The sequence below is a fragment of the Salvelinus alpinus genome, chromosome 5 (genome assembly GCF_045679555.1).
Source record: "Salvelinus alpinus chromosome 5, SLU_Salpinus.1, whole genome shotgun sequence".
NCBI lineage: Eukaryota > Metazoa > Chordata > Actinopteri > Salmoniformes > Salmonidae > Salvelinus > Salvelinus alpinus.
In genome coordinates, this window is record NC_092090.1 from 49,149,734 (window position 1) to 49,166,872 (window position 17,139).

The 17,139-nt window shown below is 41.9% G+C and overlaps 1 protein-coding gene across 1 annotated transcript in view; it reads left to right on the forward strand.

Annotated features, from left to right (window-relative positions):
- The window catches only part of LOC139575304 (SH3 and multiple ankyrin repeat domains protein 2-like), a 182,972-nt gene that overhangs the window by 156,440 nt on the left and 9,393 nt on the right, over window positions 1-17,139 (forward strand). The window lies entirely within an intron of this gene.

Genomic DNA, 17,139 nt, shown 5'->3' on the forward strand with positions numbered 1-17,139 from the left:
AAAAATCCCCCCCCCCAATTTTTTTTATTTTTAGAAATGACAAGTAATTAAAGAGCAGCAGTAAAATAACAATAGCGAGGCTATATACACGGGGTACTGGTACAGAGTCAATGTGCGGGGGGCACCGGTTAGTCGAGGTAATTGAGGTAATATGTACAGTTATGGGACACCTCAAACACCTGCTACCTGGTCATTCCACCAATAGAGTGCCTTTTGGGTAGTGTAATTTAGGAAAAAGTTTTTATAAAATTTGTATTTCTAATTTTAACATTCTGTCATAAGGAGTGCATGTTCAACTTCATTAAAAAATGGTTCCCATTTCAAGAAAAAAAAGAAACAAATATTACTAGAGTTAATGCCAATTAAGTGCCAATTAAAGTAACAGGGTCAACCGTAACTGGGTTAAATATTTAATCTTAAATCAGCTATAAATCCCTTTGTGACAGGAGGAAGGGAAGTGTGATGTGTGCAACAGGGAGGGGCAATTGAATGCAAGCACCACAAAAATATGAAATTGTGAACACATTTCTAGCATTCAGTTTTCTACCACAAAAAAAAAATTGGGTTAAGTGGGTTAAAATCTTCATAGAAGTCGGAAAAACATGGACAATGCTGTTTTTTTTGTACTTTAGCAAGTCTTTATTCATATTACAAATCAGATTTGTCCATGTTGTTTATATTAAAGGGCACTATATATAATATTACAGGCTTTTAAAATTCAATATTGGTGCAAATGTTCTACTTAAAATATCAGAGCCACACAAAAGGTACTCTATTCTTTGAACTACTGTGCTATATCTACTATTTCTACTGATAAGGTTAGATTTAGCCCAATGCTAGCAAAATTATATTTGTAATACACTAGATGGTTTCAGCTGCAATACAAGCTAAGTCCTCTGAATTGTGCATGGAACGTTAACCACAATGCTACACTAGCTAAGTGCAAACTACATTGCAATGGAGCCACAATGATAGCTATGGCTAGATTTATCTACAAAGCTTCTGACATTATGTTTATATAATTTTTTTTATTTAACCTTTATTTAACTAGGCAAGTCAGTTATGAACAAATTCTTATCTACAATGACGGCCTACCCCGGCCAAACCCTAACCCGAATGACGCTGGGTCAATTGTGCACCACCCTATGGGACTCCCAATCACGGCCGGTTGTGATACAGCCTGGAATCAAACCATTGTCTGTAGTGACGCCTCTAGCACACGCCTCTAGCACTGAGATGCAGTGCCTTAGAACGCTACGCCACTCAAGAGCCCGTTGTTGGACCTCCGTTAAGGGGCATTAGCCAAGTTGTCAAATGGGCAGAAAGCCTACGTTTTCAATGGTCTTATTGAGGAGGGAGCATAAACATGCTGTGCCAGCTGGAGCTCTGGCCATTGCCAATATGGTTGATGCCATAGTTGATGTAATGGTGGCAGTAGGCTTAGTAGTGTTAAATACAAGGCCTTCCACAGCAGAACCCAGCCAATGGTCATGCCATGGTGTGGATTGCTGCTGGGTTTTACATTATCTTGGATTTTGTTTTGTCAATTTGAGAGGGGAAGATGTTTAGTAGACATCACAACAAGGTGAGCTTCATAGCTCATTTTCATTTTATTGAGAAGTCATTGAAAATAGATTCATAGGAATTTCAGTTTGCTTCCTGAATTAACAGCCTTCAATTCGAATTGACCCCAGCCCTGGTGTGTGTGTGTGTGTGTGTGTGTGTGTGTGTGTGTGTGTGTGTGTGTGTGTGTGTGTGTGTGTGTGTGTGTGTGTGTGTGTGTGTGTGTGTGTGTGTGTGTGTGTGTGTGTGTGTGTGTGTATTCTGCCCTTCCTCTTGCGTAATGAAGAATAAAATAATATGTTAAATTATTCACGGGTCACATGCATTTTGTATGAAACGGACCATCCTTCATATATATATATATATATATATGTCCTCCTTTATCTTTATCTCTCTCCTCTTCCCCCTGTCTCTATCTCATTAAGATGAGGATGGGAGGGGGTAGAAGTATTTAAGTAAGAGGGCTTGGCTCTGTTCTATTTCTAAGAGGAGGTTAGAGGTGAGTTTCTGTTCTACTTGTGTTGACAGGAAATGGTTGCCTAACGGCTTAAAATGAATTCTTCCACTGCTCTATGTTTGCTACATAATTCACTCTGAGACTGCTATCATTGAAGCAAATGGTGACGTCACAATGAGGGGTGTTGTACAAAACAAAGTCATCAACGATTGGATTATCTCTAACCAATCAATTTCAAAGCCATCTCTTTCCAAAATCATGGGCATTAATATGGAGTGCCCCCCCCCCCCCCCCCCTCCTTTGCAATCGGCGTCCCAAGGATGTTCAATGGGGTTGAGATCAGGGCTCTGTGCAGGCCAGTCAAGTTCTTCCACACCGATCTCGACAAACCATTTCTGTATGGACCTCGCTTTGTGTACGGGGGCATTGTCATGCTGAAACAGGAAAGGGCCTTCCCCAGACTGTTGCCACAAAGTTGGAAGCACAGAATCATCTACAATGTCATTTTATGCTGTAGCGTTAAGATTTCCCTTCACTTGAACTAAGGGGCCTAGCTTGAACCATGAAAAACAGACCCAGACCATTTTCTTCCTCCACCACCAACTTTTATTTAGCACTATGCATTCGGGCAGGTAGCGTTCTCCTGGAATCCGCCAAACCCAGATTTGTCCATCTGACTGCCAGATGGTAATGCTCGGCCATGGAATCCTATTTCATGAAGCTCCCGACGAACAGTTATTGTGCTGACGTTGCTTCCAGACGCAGTTTGGAACTCGGTAGGGAGTGTTGCAACCGAGGACAGACACGTTTTACACGCTACGTGCTTCAGCACTCGGCGGTTCCTTTCTGTGAGCTTGTATGGCCTACCACTTTGCGGCTAAGCCATTGTTGCTTCTAGACGTTTCCACTTCACAATAACAGCACCTACAGTTGACCGGGGCAGCTCTAGCAGGGCAGAATTTGACGAACTGACTTGTTGGAAAGGTGGCACCCTATGACGGTGCCATGCTGAAAGTCACTGAGTTCTTCAGTTAGGCCATTCTACTGCCAATGTTTGTCTATGGAGATTGCATGGCGGTGTGCTACATTTTATACACCTGTCAGCAACGGGTCTGGTTGAATTAGCATCAAAATACAATAAACACATTCAACTACACATTCATACACACATTAAAATACACGTTATTGTACACAACAGTACACGTAACGCAAAACACAATCATAAAAAACTAATAAAAAAACTAATCACATTCTTCAGTAAAACGGTCTCCAAACAACCGTTTGATAAGCCCTATTCCTCCAATTTTAAAGTGCATTGTAGATCATTCCACACGGAAGGCACAAGGAAACCAAAGGCTGATCTACCTAACTCTCTAAACACCAAAGGAGTCTCCAGAGTTAACCAACCCTGCGAACGGGTTTGATAACATTTTAAATCTTAACAGTGATGTAAGTCGGAAGTTTGTGGAGCAGGGTTTTGTAAACAAAAATAGCGTAATGATGTGATCAAATCAAATTTTATTTGTAAAATGAGCCTTACAGTGAAATGCTTACTTACAAGCCCTTAACCAACAATGCAGTTTTAAGAAAGATTAAGTGTTAAGAAAGTATTTACTAAATATACTGAAGTAAACAATTAATTAATACAAATAAAAATGGAGGAGAAAAAAATGAAAATAGAAAGAGCAACAATAAAATAACAGGAGCGAGGCCATGTACAGGGGGTATCGGTACAGAGGCAATGTGCCGGGGCACAGGTTAGTCGAAGTAATTGAGGTAATATGTACGTGTAAGTAAAGGTCAAGTGACTATGCATAGATAATTAACAGAGTAGCATCAGCGTATAAAACGGGGGGTTAGAGGCTGTTATGAAGCCTTTTGGACCTAGACGCGGCACTCCGCTACCACTTGCTGTGCGGTAGTCTATGACTAGGGTGGCTGGAGTCTTTGGCAATTTTTAGGGCCTTCCTCTGACACCGCCTGGTATAGAGGTCATGGATGGCAGGAAGCTTGGCCCCAGTGATGTACTGGGGCGTACGCACTACCCTCTGTAATGCCTTGCGGTCGGAGGCCGAGCAGTTGCCATACCAGGCGGTGATGCAACCAGTCAGGATGCTCTTGATGGTGCAGCTGTAGAGGATCTGAGGACCCATGCCAAATCTTTTCAGTCTCCTAAGGGGGAATAGGCATTGTCGTGCCCTCTTTATGACTGTCTTGGTGTGTTTAGACCATGACAGTTCGTTAGTCATTTGGACACCAAGGAACTTGAAGCTCTCAACCTGCTCCACTACAGCTCCGTCGATGAGAATGGGGGCGTGCTTGGCCCTTCTTTTCCTGTAGTCCATGATCATCTCCTTTGTCTTGATCACGTTGAGGGAGAGGTTGTTATCTTGGCACCATACTGCCAGGTCTCTGACCTCCTCCCTATAGGCTGTCTCATCGTTCTCGGTGATCAGGCCTACCACTGTTGTGTCGTCAGCAAACTTAATGATGGTGTTGGAGTCGTGCTTGGCCATGCAGTCATGGGTGAACAGGGAGTACAGGAGGGGATTGAGCACGCACCCCTGAGGGGCCCCCATGGTGAGGATCAGCGTGGCAGATGTGTTGTTACCTCCCCTTATCACCTGAGGGCGGCCCGTCAGGAAGTCCAGGATCCAGGTGGGAAAAGGAAATGTGGAGTGCATTCGAGATTGCGTCATCTGTCGATCTGTTGGGGTGGTATGCTAATAGAAGTGGGCCTAGGGTTTCTGGGATAATGGTGTTGATGTGATCCATGAACAGCCTTTCAAAGCATTTCATGGCTACAGATGTGAGTGCTACGGGTCGGTAGTCATTTAGGCAGGTTACCTTAGTGTTCTTGGGCACAGGGACAATGGTGGTCTACTTGAAACATGTTGGTATTACAGACTCAGTCAAGGACAGGCTGAAAATGTCTGAAGACACTTGCCAGTTGGTCAGCGCATGCTCGGATTACACGTCCTGGTAATCCATCTGGTCCTGTGGCCTTGTGAATGCTGACCTGTTTAAAGGTCTTACTTACATCACACAGCTGGTGCTCTCATGCATGCATCAGTGTTGCATCAGTGTTGTTTGCCTCGAAGCGAGCATAGAAGTAATTTAGCTCATCTGGTAGGCTCGTGTCACGTGGCAGCTCGTGGCTGTGCTTCCCTTTTTTAGTCCGTAATAGTTTGCAACCCCTGACACATCCGACGATAGTCAGAGCCGGTGTAGTAGGATTCAATCTTAGTCCTGTATTGATGCTTTGCCTGTTTGATGGTTCGTCCAAGGACATAGCGGGATTTCTTATAAGTGTCCGGGTTAGAGTCCCGCTACTTGAAAGCAGCAGCTCTACCCTTTAGCTCAGTACAGATGTTGTCTGTAAACCATGGCTTCTGGTTCGGGTATATACGTACGGTCACTGTGGGGACGATGTCATCGATGCACTTATTGATGAAGTCAGTGACTGATGTGGTGTACTCCTCAATGCCATCGAAAGAATCTTGGAACATATTCCAGTCTGTGCTAGCAAAACAGTCCTGTAGCTTAGAATCACCGTCATCTGACCACTTCCATATTGAGTGAGTCACTAGTACTTCCTGCTTTAGTTTTTGCTTGTAAGCATGAATCAGGAGGATAGAGTTATGGTCAGATTTGCCAAATGGAGGGCGAGGGAGAGCTTTGTACGTGTCTCCATGTGGAGAAAAGGTGGTCTAGAGTTTTTTTTCCTCTGGTTGCACATTAAGTCCCCGGCCACTAGGAGAGCCACCTCTGGATGAGCATTTTGTTGTCTACGTAACTTAAAAGAGGTCCAGCCAACCTTTTGGTAAAGAATACAATGATGAGTAATAAAACTGTCTCCCGTGATAAAACGAATGGCGCTATGAAAAACGTCATCCTGAGATTTAAGAGTAGAGGCAGCCACACTTTGATAAATAGCATCCCCATAATCAAGAACAAGTAGAAAGGTTGACTGCACAATCTGCTTCTTGCTGTCTAGAGAGAGACAAGATATTTGTCTGTTGCCTCTGAGAATTCCATTAAAATACATTTCAATTCAAGAAGCTTTATTTATTTATTGGCACGTGTTAGGTTTTTATTATGACAGATAAGACAAGAGGGTGCCCTGTAGCTTTGAGGTCTTTCTGGGAACTGTTAGGTCTAATAGATTAAAGAGTCCTCAGTGTTTGACTATGGAATTTGTTAGAGCCAGAAGGGAGAGAGTGGCCTATATAGCTACCTGGTTGGAAAAAAATGTATCCCTTAGCCGAGTGCTGTTAATTCTCCAGTGTTTGTATTAATATTACAGATGGACTGTGGCTTCTATCAATGTAATTGTCTGCATCATTTCCAATTCCCCATATATTTTTTTGTATATGTAGAGTACCAGTCAAAGGTTTGGACACGGCTACTCATTCCATTTTTTTTTAAAACTATTTCCTACATTGTAGAATAATTGTGAAGATATCAAACTATGAAATAACACGTATGGAATCATGTAGTAACCAAAAAAGTGTTAAACAAATCAAAATATATTTTATATTTGAGATTCTTCAAAGTTGCCACCCTTTGCCTTAATGACAGCTTTGCACAATCTTGGCATTCTCTCAACCAGCTTCATGAGGTAGTCACCTGGAATGCATTTCAATTAACAGGTGTGCCTTGTTCAAGGTTAATTTAATACGTTTGAGCCAATCAGTTGTGTTGTGGCAAGGTAGGGGTAGTATACAAAAAATAGCCCAATTTGGTAAAAGACCAAGTCCATATTATTGCAAGAAAAGCTCAAATAAGCAAATAGAAATGACAGTCCATCATTACTTTAAGACATGAAAGTCAGTCAATCCAGAAAATTTCAAGAACTTTGAAAGGTTCTTCAAGTCACAAACACCATCAAGCGCTATGATGAAACTGGTTCTCATGAGGACTGCCACAGCAGAGGATAAGTTCATTAGAGTTAACTGCACCTCAGATTGCAGCCCAAATAAATGTTTCACAGAGTTAAAGTAACACACACATCAGAACTTCAGAGGAGATTGCATGAATCAGACCTTAATGGACGAACTGCTGCAAAGAAACCATTACTAAAGGACACCAATAATAAGAAGTGACTTGCTTGGACCAAGAAACAAGCAATGGACATTAGACCGGTGGAAATCTGTCATTTCCAAATTTGAGATTTTTGGTACCAACCGCCGTGTCTTTGTGAGACGCAGAGTAGGTGAACGGATGATCTCCGCATGTGTGGTTCCCACCATGAAGCATGGAGCAGGAGGTGTGATGGTGTGGGGGTGCTTTGCTGGTGACACTGTCTGTGATTTATTTAGTATTCAAAGCACACTGAACTAGCATGGCTACCACAGCATTCTGCAGGGATACGCCATCTCAACTGGTTTGAGCTTAATGGGACAGTGACTCAAAACACACCTACAGGCTGTGTAAGTGCTATTTGACCAATGAGAGTGATGGAGTACTGCATCAGATGACCTGGCCTCCACAATCACCTGACTTCAGGTTTGGGATGAATTGGACCGCAGAGTGGAGGAAAAGCAGCCAACAAGTGCTCAGCATATGCGGGAACTCCTTCAAGACTGTTGGAAAAGCATTCCTCATAAAGCTGGTTGAGAGAGTTAAGCTGTCATCAAGGCAAAGTGTGGCTACTTTGAAAAATATAAAATATATTTTCATTTGTTTAACACTTTTTTGCTTACTACATGATTCTATATGTGTTATGTCATTGGGTTGATGTCTTCACTATTATTCTACAATGTAGAAATTAAGAAACATTTTGAAAAATCCTTGAATGAGTCCAAACTACATTAGTTCTCTTTTTTTGTTTTAGTCCCTCCCTCCAGCTACCCTCAACCCCTCCCATATAAGTGATGATATCACGTTTAGGAGAAGTCCCAGACGCAGACAGTGTCAAAGTAACAAACGTTTATTACTAGAACAGGGGGCAGGCAAAATTACAGGTCAAGGGCAGGCATAGGTCAGTAATCCAGATCAGAGTGCATAAGGTACAGAACGACAGGCAGTCTCGGGGTCAGGGCAGGCAGAGGTCAATAATCCAGGGTGGTGTGACAAGGTACAGAACGGCAGGCAGGGTCAGGGTAGGCAGAAATGGTCAAAACCTGGAAAACTAGAAAAAGACAGGAGCAAGGGGTAAACCGCGGTAGGCTTGACGAACAAAACAAACTGATCACAGACAAACAGAGAACACAGGTATAAATATACTGGGGATAATGGGGAAGATGTGCAACATCTGGAGGGGGGTGGAGGCAAGCACAAAGACAGGTGAAACAGATCAGGGTGTGACAGATATAATGATTCTGTCTCTTCACAGCAAAATTTGCAGAACTGGGATGGTTGTATCCCCCATATATACGGTATATATATGGTTGCAAGAATTTTGTATAATAATACAAAATGTAGAAACTTAGAACTGTTGAATCCAGCGTTGTTTTGTGTATCAGTTCATAAATCCTGTGTCATGGAATCGGTACATCGAAAATCTCTTTCCAACTATTTTGCAACCTGTATGGCGCAGCCCTATTTCTTTGGTCCTTAAATGAAACTGGTATACTTTTTATTTATCACAATTTTCTTTGAACAATTTTGGTCTTTAATGCAGGGCCGACAGACAAGTTCCTTACCTTATCCCCCTTCCACTTGTCTCCTCCATTTTTGCAGTAATGCTGCAATCAGTTGGTTGTAATTTGGATAGAGCAGACATTTCCATATATTTTTGCTAACTGCACGTGTGACATAACTCCACCAGTCATATTTATGATATAATTTACCAAGATTATACAGTTGTCTTTTTTCATTCAAAAATGTTTTTGTCAATTAGTATATTTGACTATAATTTGACATAATATTTGTTGTAATATTTGTTCTGTCTTTTCTGGTGGATTAAAGTGCAATTGCAACCAGCTTTCTATGGCTTGTTTTAAAAATAGCAATATTTGGGGGATGATTTATTTTTCAAATAACCGAAAGTGAGAGATAGTAATCTGAATAAAGGGAAAAAGCCCATTCTTGAACACGGGGTAAGCCATTTTTACTAATCTGCTGGAGAACCAGTTTGGATTTAAGTATAGCTTTTGTATGACTGAAGCCTTTAGTGAGAGGTCAAATGCTTTAATATTTAATCATTTCTGCCCTCCAAGTTGATATTCATTATATAAATAGGCCTGTTTAATATTGGCTGGCTTGCTGTTCCAAATAAAGTGGAATATTCTTTGCTCATATAATAAAAAAAAAACAAGTCATTAGGTGTAGGCAAATTATAATAAGTAAATAGGTAAACTGGGATATGAAAAACGAGTTAATCAGGGTGATTTTTCCACATATAGACAGGTATTGTCCTTTCCATGGTAGCAAGATCTTATCTATTTTTGCTAACTTTCTATTCAAATGAGGGATTAGGTAGCAGAAGGGGCAAGGTGCCATGTAGCTGAGCAGATGGATGTGAAAGAGAGGGTGGCCTATATTCTCTCTTTCGCTCTCTCTCTGTCTCATTCTCGGGCCTTCCATCTCTCTTTATTTCTCTGTATCTTTCTCTTTCTGTCTGTTTCTTTCTGTCTCAGTTTCCCCCCCCCCCCCCCCCCCCCTCTAATTTAGACAGGTTCATAAGAAACAGTCTCTCTCCGTCTTCAGCGTTGAACGCTACGACGAGTGATTTGCTCTTCCTCCTTTTTAGCATTCTTAAATGTTTTCCTTTCACTTTTATCCCTGTCTTTTAGGTTCACAGATTAGTGCGCCAGGTGAATGAAAGGAGTTGATGAGAGCAGCCTTGAGGCCTGCTGGAGTGATGTCAGGCCTAACCGTAGAGTTCAGTGTCATCCCAGTGTGCACATCCACATCACGTGCAACCTCCTCTGCTAGGCCACGGTTGCATAACATATCCGAGTGTGTGTGAGACTAAGTGTGTGATTGTGTGTGTGAGTGCATGCAGGCATGCGTGCATGTGTGAGGGTGTGTGGTGAGATGGAGGAAGAGTCACATGACTGTTTCTGTGTGTGCATTTGTGTGTGTGTGCATGTGTACAGTACATTATATCTATAATGGTTAAATTCACTGCACTAAGTTGAAGCATCCAGTTCTAACTCTGTAGAAAATGGCTCAGATGATGTTGTGTATGCTCTCTAATGACACGGTCAAAGCAGACCCATTCATACACAGTAAACTATTCAGCTTCTGGGCTATTACATCTACTATGGAAGGTTGGAGCGAAAGCTTGGTCATTAAAGCAAGCAAGTCAGAAGGTATCATTTCTACTTTCATTGCTGGATAATGTCTGCCCATGTGTGGTCCAGGGTGTGTTTTGCTCTGTCACGGTAGGGTATTGACACCCTCATCCTTCTCCCACCTCGTCAGCATGATGGTATTGATTGTGATCACAAGTTCAACAGCAAGGTATTGTTCAGTTAGAAATGGATCAGTGTCAGATAATGAAGCATCAACTTTTATAACTTTTATAACTTGCATTCATGGGGCATGTACAGTACATGGGCATGCACAGTGTATGTGAAATAGACCAGACTATGAGTGTTAGAGGAAATTACGAGATTTCTGTGCTGTGAATTTTTAAAGTCCCATCTTCCCAAGCAGGTTATCACGTTGGAATGAGTTGTCAGTTAAGAAGGACAGATGTTATTTCTTCACTACATTTTGTCAGATTTTCTGTTCCACTTTTTCCCCCTTTTTGTGTGTGTGTTCGTGCGTGATAGAGGGTGTGTGTCTCTCCATGTGTTTTGTTGTTGTCTCATCTTTTCATGTGTCCTCTGTTTCCCTCCATCTCTCACTCCATCACAATGACTTCCTGTGGAAAAGTTGGTGCTGAAAAAACAAGCTGTAAGTTTTACCCATGGTGCAAGGTGCTACAGGTCCAGAGGGGGGACTGAGTGCTTTCACATTGGCCCAATTCCATTTGGGACAAGTAACACCCTTGTGTGCTTCACTTCCCCTCCCTAACTTCCCTCAGGTTTATCCATATAGTACGAGGGAAAGAAGGGACAACCAACCCGGGCATCAAGGGCTGCTGTGTCTTCTGGTTTTGTCCATACTTAGGAGTGTAATTACAGTATACAGTGGCAAGAGAAAGTATGTGAACCCTTTGTAATTACCTGGATTTCTGCATACATTTTGGACAAATGGTCCAAAATACCCCCTGACTGTTGTGCAGAAAACTACAGAAAACATTTGGTTGAGGTTATTGCTGTCAAAGGAGGGTCAACCAGTTATTAAATCCAAGGGATCACGTACTTTTCCCACCCTGCACTGTGAATGTTTACACGTTGTGTTCAATAAAGACATGAAACGCATAATTGTTTGTGTGTTATTAGTTTAAGCATACTGTGTTTGTCTATTGTTGTGACTTAGATGAAGATCAGATCAAATTTTATGACCAATTTATGCAGAAATCCAGGTAATTCCAAAGGGTTCACATACATTTTCTTGCCACTGTATTTAATGACTTCTACACATATATTAGTCGACGAATTAGCAGGCATTGCAGGCCTTCAGAGCCCGATCAGTATGGAACCACCGAAGGAAGTTTAGAGGCGGAATTGAATGAGGGTGTTAATCTGAATGGAATGGAGCATAGTTGTGTGTGTTTTTGGGGGAGGTGATGGGTTTGCCCTGTGTGTCCCTGCTCTCACTCCATACGCCTCTTCATCCATCTCCCCATCGATCCATCACTCATCTCACCACTCCATCTGAGGCTGCACAAATCTCTGTGGTCTGTGGGGGGCTGATATGTACACTACACACTACACTGTTCCTAAAAAAAAGGTATATTTACATTAGATTGCAAACCAGATCTAGGTTCTCTCTTCCGTCCCTCTAGTGCTGAGTGTCAAGCCCACTGCATGTTTGTGATAGGTATATATTTTTGTGAGTCGAGGATACTGTGATGCTGAAGCCAGATGGTCAAATGCTATTCTTCTGGAATTAACTGCTGGATATGACAGTAATAATCACTTCATAATGATTATTCCCAGCTGAGCTGACCTCAAATACTGTATAATCCTCTTCCTCGATATGTTGCATTGTTGTTCTATGTACAGTTCAACTACCAAAAGACATCATGCTTGTATGAACGCATGCACATAGATGTACTCTCTAAACGCGCACACACAGGCATATACTCAGAGATAGAGAGTGAATCACATTAGGACATGCTCTGTGGACTTAATGCTGCAAGCTTCTCTCCGGCCTCTGTGCACGCAGATTTTTTTTTCTACTTGCAATGAAGTGTGTGTGTGTGTGTTTCCTGGTTATCTGCGCTCTTCTCTTAAACAGAGTCTGTCACTGTTACTGTTTTGTTAGACTTCAGTGGCTTTTGAAATTATCGATCATAGTCTGCTGCTGGAAAAACATATGTGTTATGCCTTTACACCCCCTGCTATAGGTTAGGTGCCACAAAGAAGGACTTAGGGAAATTACAATTGGCTCAGAACAGGGCAGCACAGCTGACCCTTAAATGTACACAGAGCGCTAACATTAATAATATGCATGTAAATCTCTCATGGCTCAAAGTGGAGGATAGATTGACTTTATCACTACTTGTTTTTGTAAGAAGTGTTGACAAGCTGAATGCACCAAGCTGTTTATTTAAACTACTAGCACACAGCTCGGACACCCATGCATACCCCACAAGACATTCCACCAGAGGTCTCTTCACAGTCCCCAAGTCCAGAACAGACTATGTGAGTAGCATAATTCTACATAGAGCCATGAATACATGGAACTCTATTCCACATCAGGTAACACATGCAAGCAGTAGAATCAGATTTAATAAACAGATAAAAATACACATTATGGAACAGCGGGTACTGTGAAGAGACACACACACACAGGTACAGACACACGCATACGCACACAAACGCTAGCACACGCACTCTACACACACGTACAGTACATTGTAATATTGTTGTATGGTGGAATTATACATTTTGTATTGCAGATATGTAGTGGTGTAATAATGTTATATGATGTACTGTTTTATCCTTTGTTAATATGTTTTGACCCTAGGAAGAAGAGTAGCTGCTGCCTTGACAGCAGCTAATGGGGATCCCTAATAAATACAAATACTGTATTGTGAACCTTAGAGGGAATGCCAGCTGAAATATGCAATGGTGAAAATCACATGTGATCTATGGTTATTTCAATTTAAATGAATTCCCCAGTCAAATACTGTTCACTGTTTAAATTTTGAACGCCACGTCCAAATGACAAAGTGTTTGTACCAATGATGTATATAAACCCTGAATTGAGGATGCTAAGTATTGGCCATTAAAAGACTTTGAAGTCACCCATATTGGCACTGCGCAGAAGGAGCTGTCTTCCATAGGAATGAAAAGGGCAAAATTGCATGTAAATATAATTTTTGTTGTGGTACTGTGGACAGTAGCATTAGCAATCTCAAAAAAGTATATTTTAAGGATTTGAAATACGGCGTAGTAACGTCATGAGTTGGCACAATGTTCATTGTTGTTTAACTAGCTAACGTTAGCTGGCTGGCTCGCTAGCTAACGTTACTCCGGGATGCTGCCTAGAAGGCCAGTTTGCGCTGTTCTGTGGAGGGAGCAGTACACAGCGTTGTATGAGATCTTCAGTTTCTTAGCAATTTCTCCCATGGAATAGCCTTCCTTTCTGAGAACAAGAATAGACAGACGAGTTTCAGAAGAAAGTCTTTGTTTCTTGCCATTTTGAGCCTGTAATCAAACCCACAAATGCTGATGCTCCAGAAACTCTACTAGTCTAAGAAGGCCAGTTTTCAGCTGTGCTAACATAATTGCAAAAGGGCTTTCTAATGATCAATTAGCCTTTTAAAATCATCACCTTGGATTAGCTAACACAACATGCCATTGGAACACAGGATTGATGGTTGTTGATAATGGGCCGCTGTACGAGAATGTAGATATTTCATAAAAAAATCTGCCATTTCCTGCTACAAAAGTCATTTACAACATTAACAATGTCTACACTGTACTTCTGATCAATTTGATGTTCTTTTAATGGACCAAAAATCTGCTTTCTACAAAAACAACGACATTTCTAAGTGACGAAAACTTTTGAACGGTAGTGTATATGTATATAAAAAATACCTTATTTACATAAGTATTCAGACCCTTTGCCGTGAGACTCGAAATTGAGCGCAGGTGCATCCTGTTTCCATTGTTCATCCTTGAGATGTTTCTACAACTTTATTGAACTCCACCTGTGGTAAATTCAATTGATTTGGAAAGGCACACACCAGTCCATATGTGACCGACCGGCTCAAATCGGTATTGTGTAGCAAAATTTGAAATTGTGTTTTTTACATTGGATAAAAGTAGAGAAACAGAGCTAAAAAAAATGGTATATCATTCACTGCATTTTTGAGGAACAATCGGAAAGTAATTCTGCTTTGAAAGTTGATAAGCTTGTAAACTCACTTTTGAGAAAATAGCATTTGAATGTTTTGGTAACTGGTGAAGAGCTCTTCTTTGTCTACACCCATTTAGCATCGTTTATACCCTCTTAAGCTTTAGCCCGATCCATCTCGTTTCGCTCTAGGAGCGTTCAGAGCGCACGCTTGATGCTCTGGCTGATGATTTGTTTACCTCTGGATAACATGAAAACAGCCTAACCAGCTCTGCTGGCAACAATTTCATTACGCTTTTTTGCCAATGTTTACTAACACTGGCCATATTCAATGGGTGTTGTGCATTCGTAAATGAATCAGTTATTCTGCAATATGGCATATTCAGCTAGATAACAATACACTTTAGCTCAAGACATGTAGCTAGCTAGCTAGCTAGGTAACAATGAACCTAGCTAGGTAAACAATGTGTAAGATCATACACGTCACGTAATGTTAGCTAGCGAGCCAGCCAGCTAACGTTAGCTAGTTAAACAACAATGAACATTGTGCCAACTCATGACGTTACTACGCCTTGCATGAATCTGTAGGTAGTGGTATCTAGCCAACCAAGTTCAATGTTAGCTAGCTAACATTAGGCTCTAACTAACAAAGCAAATGGCTCTGAGATAAGAGTAATAACATCATACACGTAACATTAGCGAGCCAGCCAGCTAGCTAACATTAGGCTCTAACTAGCCAAGCAAACGGCTCTGGGATACGAATAATAACATCCTACACGTAACGTTAGCTAGGGAGCCAGCCAGCTGACATCAGCTAGCTAGCTAACAGAACAATTTAGCTTGAAATGAAACCACTTCCTGTCAAAATTAGAAACGTGCAATATCTGAAAATGTAGCTAGCTAGCTAGACTATCTTACCCGTATACATCATCATGCATGATGGCCGCATCTCCTTGTCACGGATGCCAAGCCACAGCTGCATGTGAGCTCTCACATTTTCAACATGTTTTTACAAAAAGATAGATTTGGAGTCAGATAAACTTGGATTTTTCGTCAGGGACATATACAGGATGCTACCCTCCACAGCATAGCATTCACTACAGATCAAAACTCCAAACCTACAAGCTAATTTTTGACAGAATTACCTGGAAGGATTAATACACCATCCAACCTGGAACTGAGACAGACCAGACAGACCATATACAACTTCAATTAGCACGGAGGTGTGAAGTGAGAGGTGTCGAAGACTTTGAGCCCAACCAATGGCAGGCTACCCCACCCAAATCCAGAGGCCTTGAAGCCCACTCCTGCTGTTCAGAGACTATCCACTGGTGTTTTCACCAAGAAATCTGCTTCCAGAAATATAAGCTTCTCCCTAGTGGGTGTGACACCTACTCCCGTTGCCTGCTGCACTGCTGCTTGGATTCCACCTGGCGATCTGTTCACCGTCTGCCCTGGTCGTCTCCCCCTGTCTGGTTCAGGTACCCCCATCACCCTCTCTCCCGAGGTTTCACTCACCTCCAGCACATAGGCACTGTTGGGGCGAGTGACTCCGAACTTACAATGGCTAGCCCCAAGTTGTTGTTTTTTTTTTCTTGTGCATTTTGCTATTTGCCTCATGAGTCCTGCATGCTTTGTTGACTATGAACTTTCTTGTTTACTCAACCGTGGGACAGACTATGTTTGTTCCCACACCCGGAATTCTGACTATCTATTGGTTACACTGACTTTTGGCCTCCCATCCTATTCTAACCACCTCTCGCTGACTTTGTATTCATGTTACCTGATGAAATTGCTGTATAATATGATCTTGTTGCCATCTAATGCACATTCAACTGTCATAAATCATCACTGCAGAGCTCTCCCTGTCTTCTGCCGTGCCTTGATTGTATTAATGTTGATGATATCTGGAAATGTGCATGTACACCCTGGCCCATCTGCTGTTGCTAGCCCCAATTCTGACCTGTGCTCTGATATCTGTTTCACTGATTTCTGCTCTCGTAAAAGCCTGGGTTTTCTGCACGTTAACACTAGAAGCGTATTACCTGCAATGGAGCAATTGAAAGTCTGGGTTCACAGCTCCAATCCAGATTGGTCATTACTGAGACGTGGTTTTAAGAAAGAGTGCTTTGAATACTGATGTTAACCTTTCTGGTATAAACCTTTTTCGGTAAGACAGATCTTCGGAAGGTGAGGGAGTGGCAATCTTTACCAAGGATCACCTTCAGTGCTCGGTTGTCTCAACAAAGTCTGTCCCCAAACAATTAGATTTTATGGTATTAAGCATTAAACCAAGCATTTTTTGACTGTTGCTGGGTGTTATCGTCCTCCATCAGCACCAGCCTGTACCCTACCTGCCATAATTACTCTCCTGGCCCCTTACACTAAGTCTGAATTTGTCCTGCTAGGTGACCTTAACTGGAACATGCTTAAACCACCTGACCAAGTCCTAAAGCAATGGGACTCCCTAAATCTTTCTCTGATTATTACCAATCCCACAAGGTATGACTCCAAGGCTACTCTCCTCGATGTTGTCCTCACAAATAATCCTGATAGTTATCAGTCTAGTGTTTTCTGTAATGACCTTTGTGATCACTGTTTTACAGCCTGTGTTAATAATGGCTGCTCAGTGAAACGACCTGTCCTGATTTGCTAAAAATCTTTAATGAGAAAGCCTTCCTTCATGATCTGGCCTCTGTAAATTGGTATAGAATCAGCTTGATCCCCTGTGTCGAAGACGCTTGGACCTT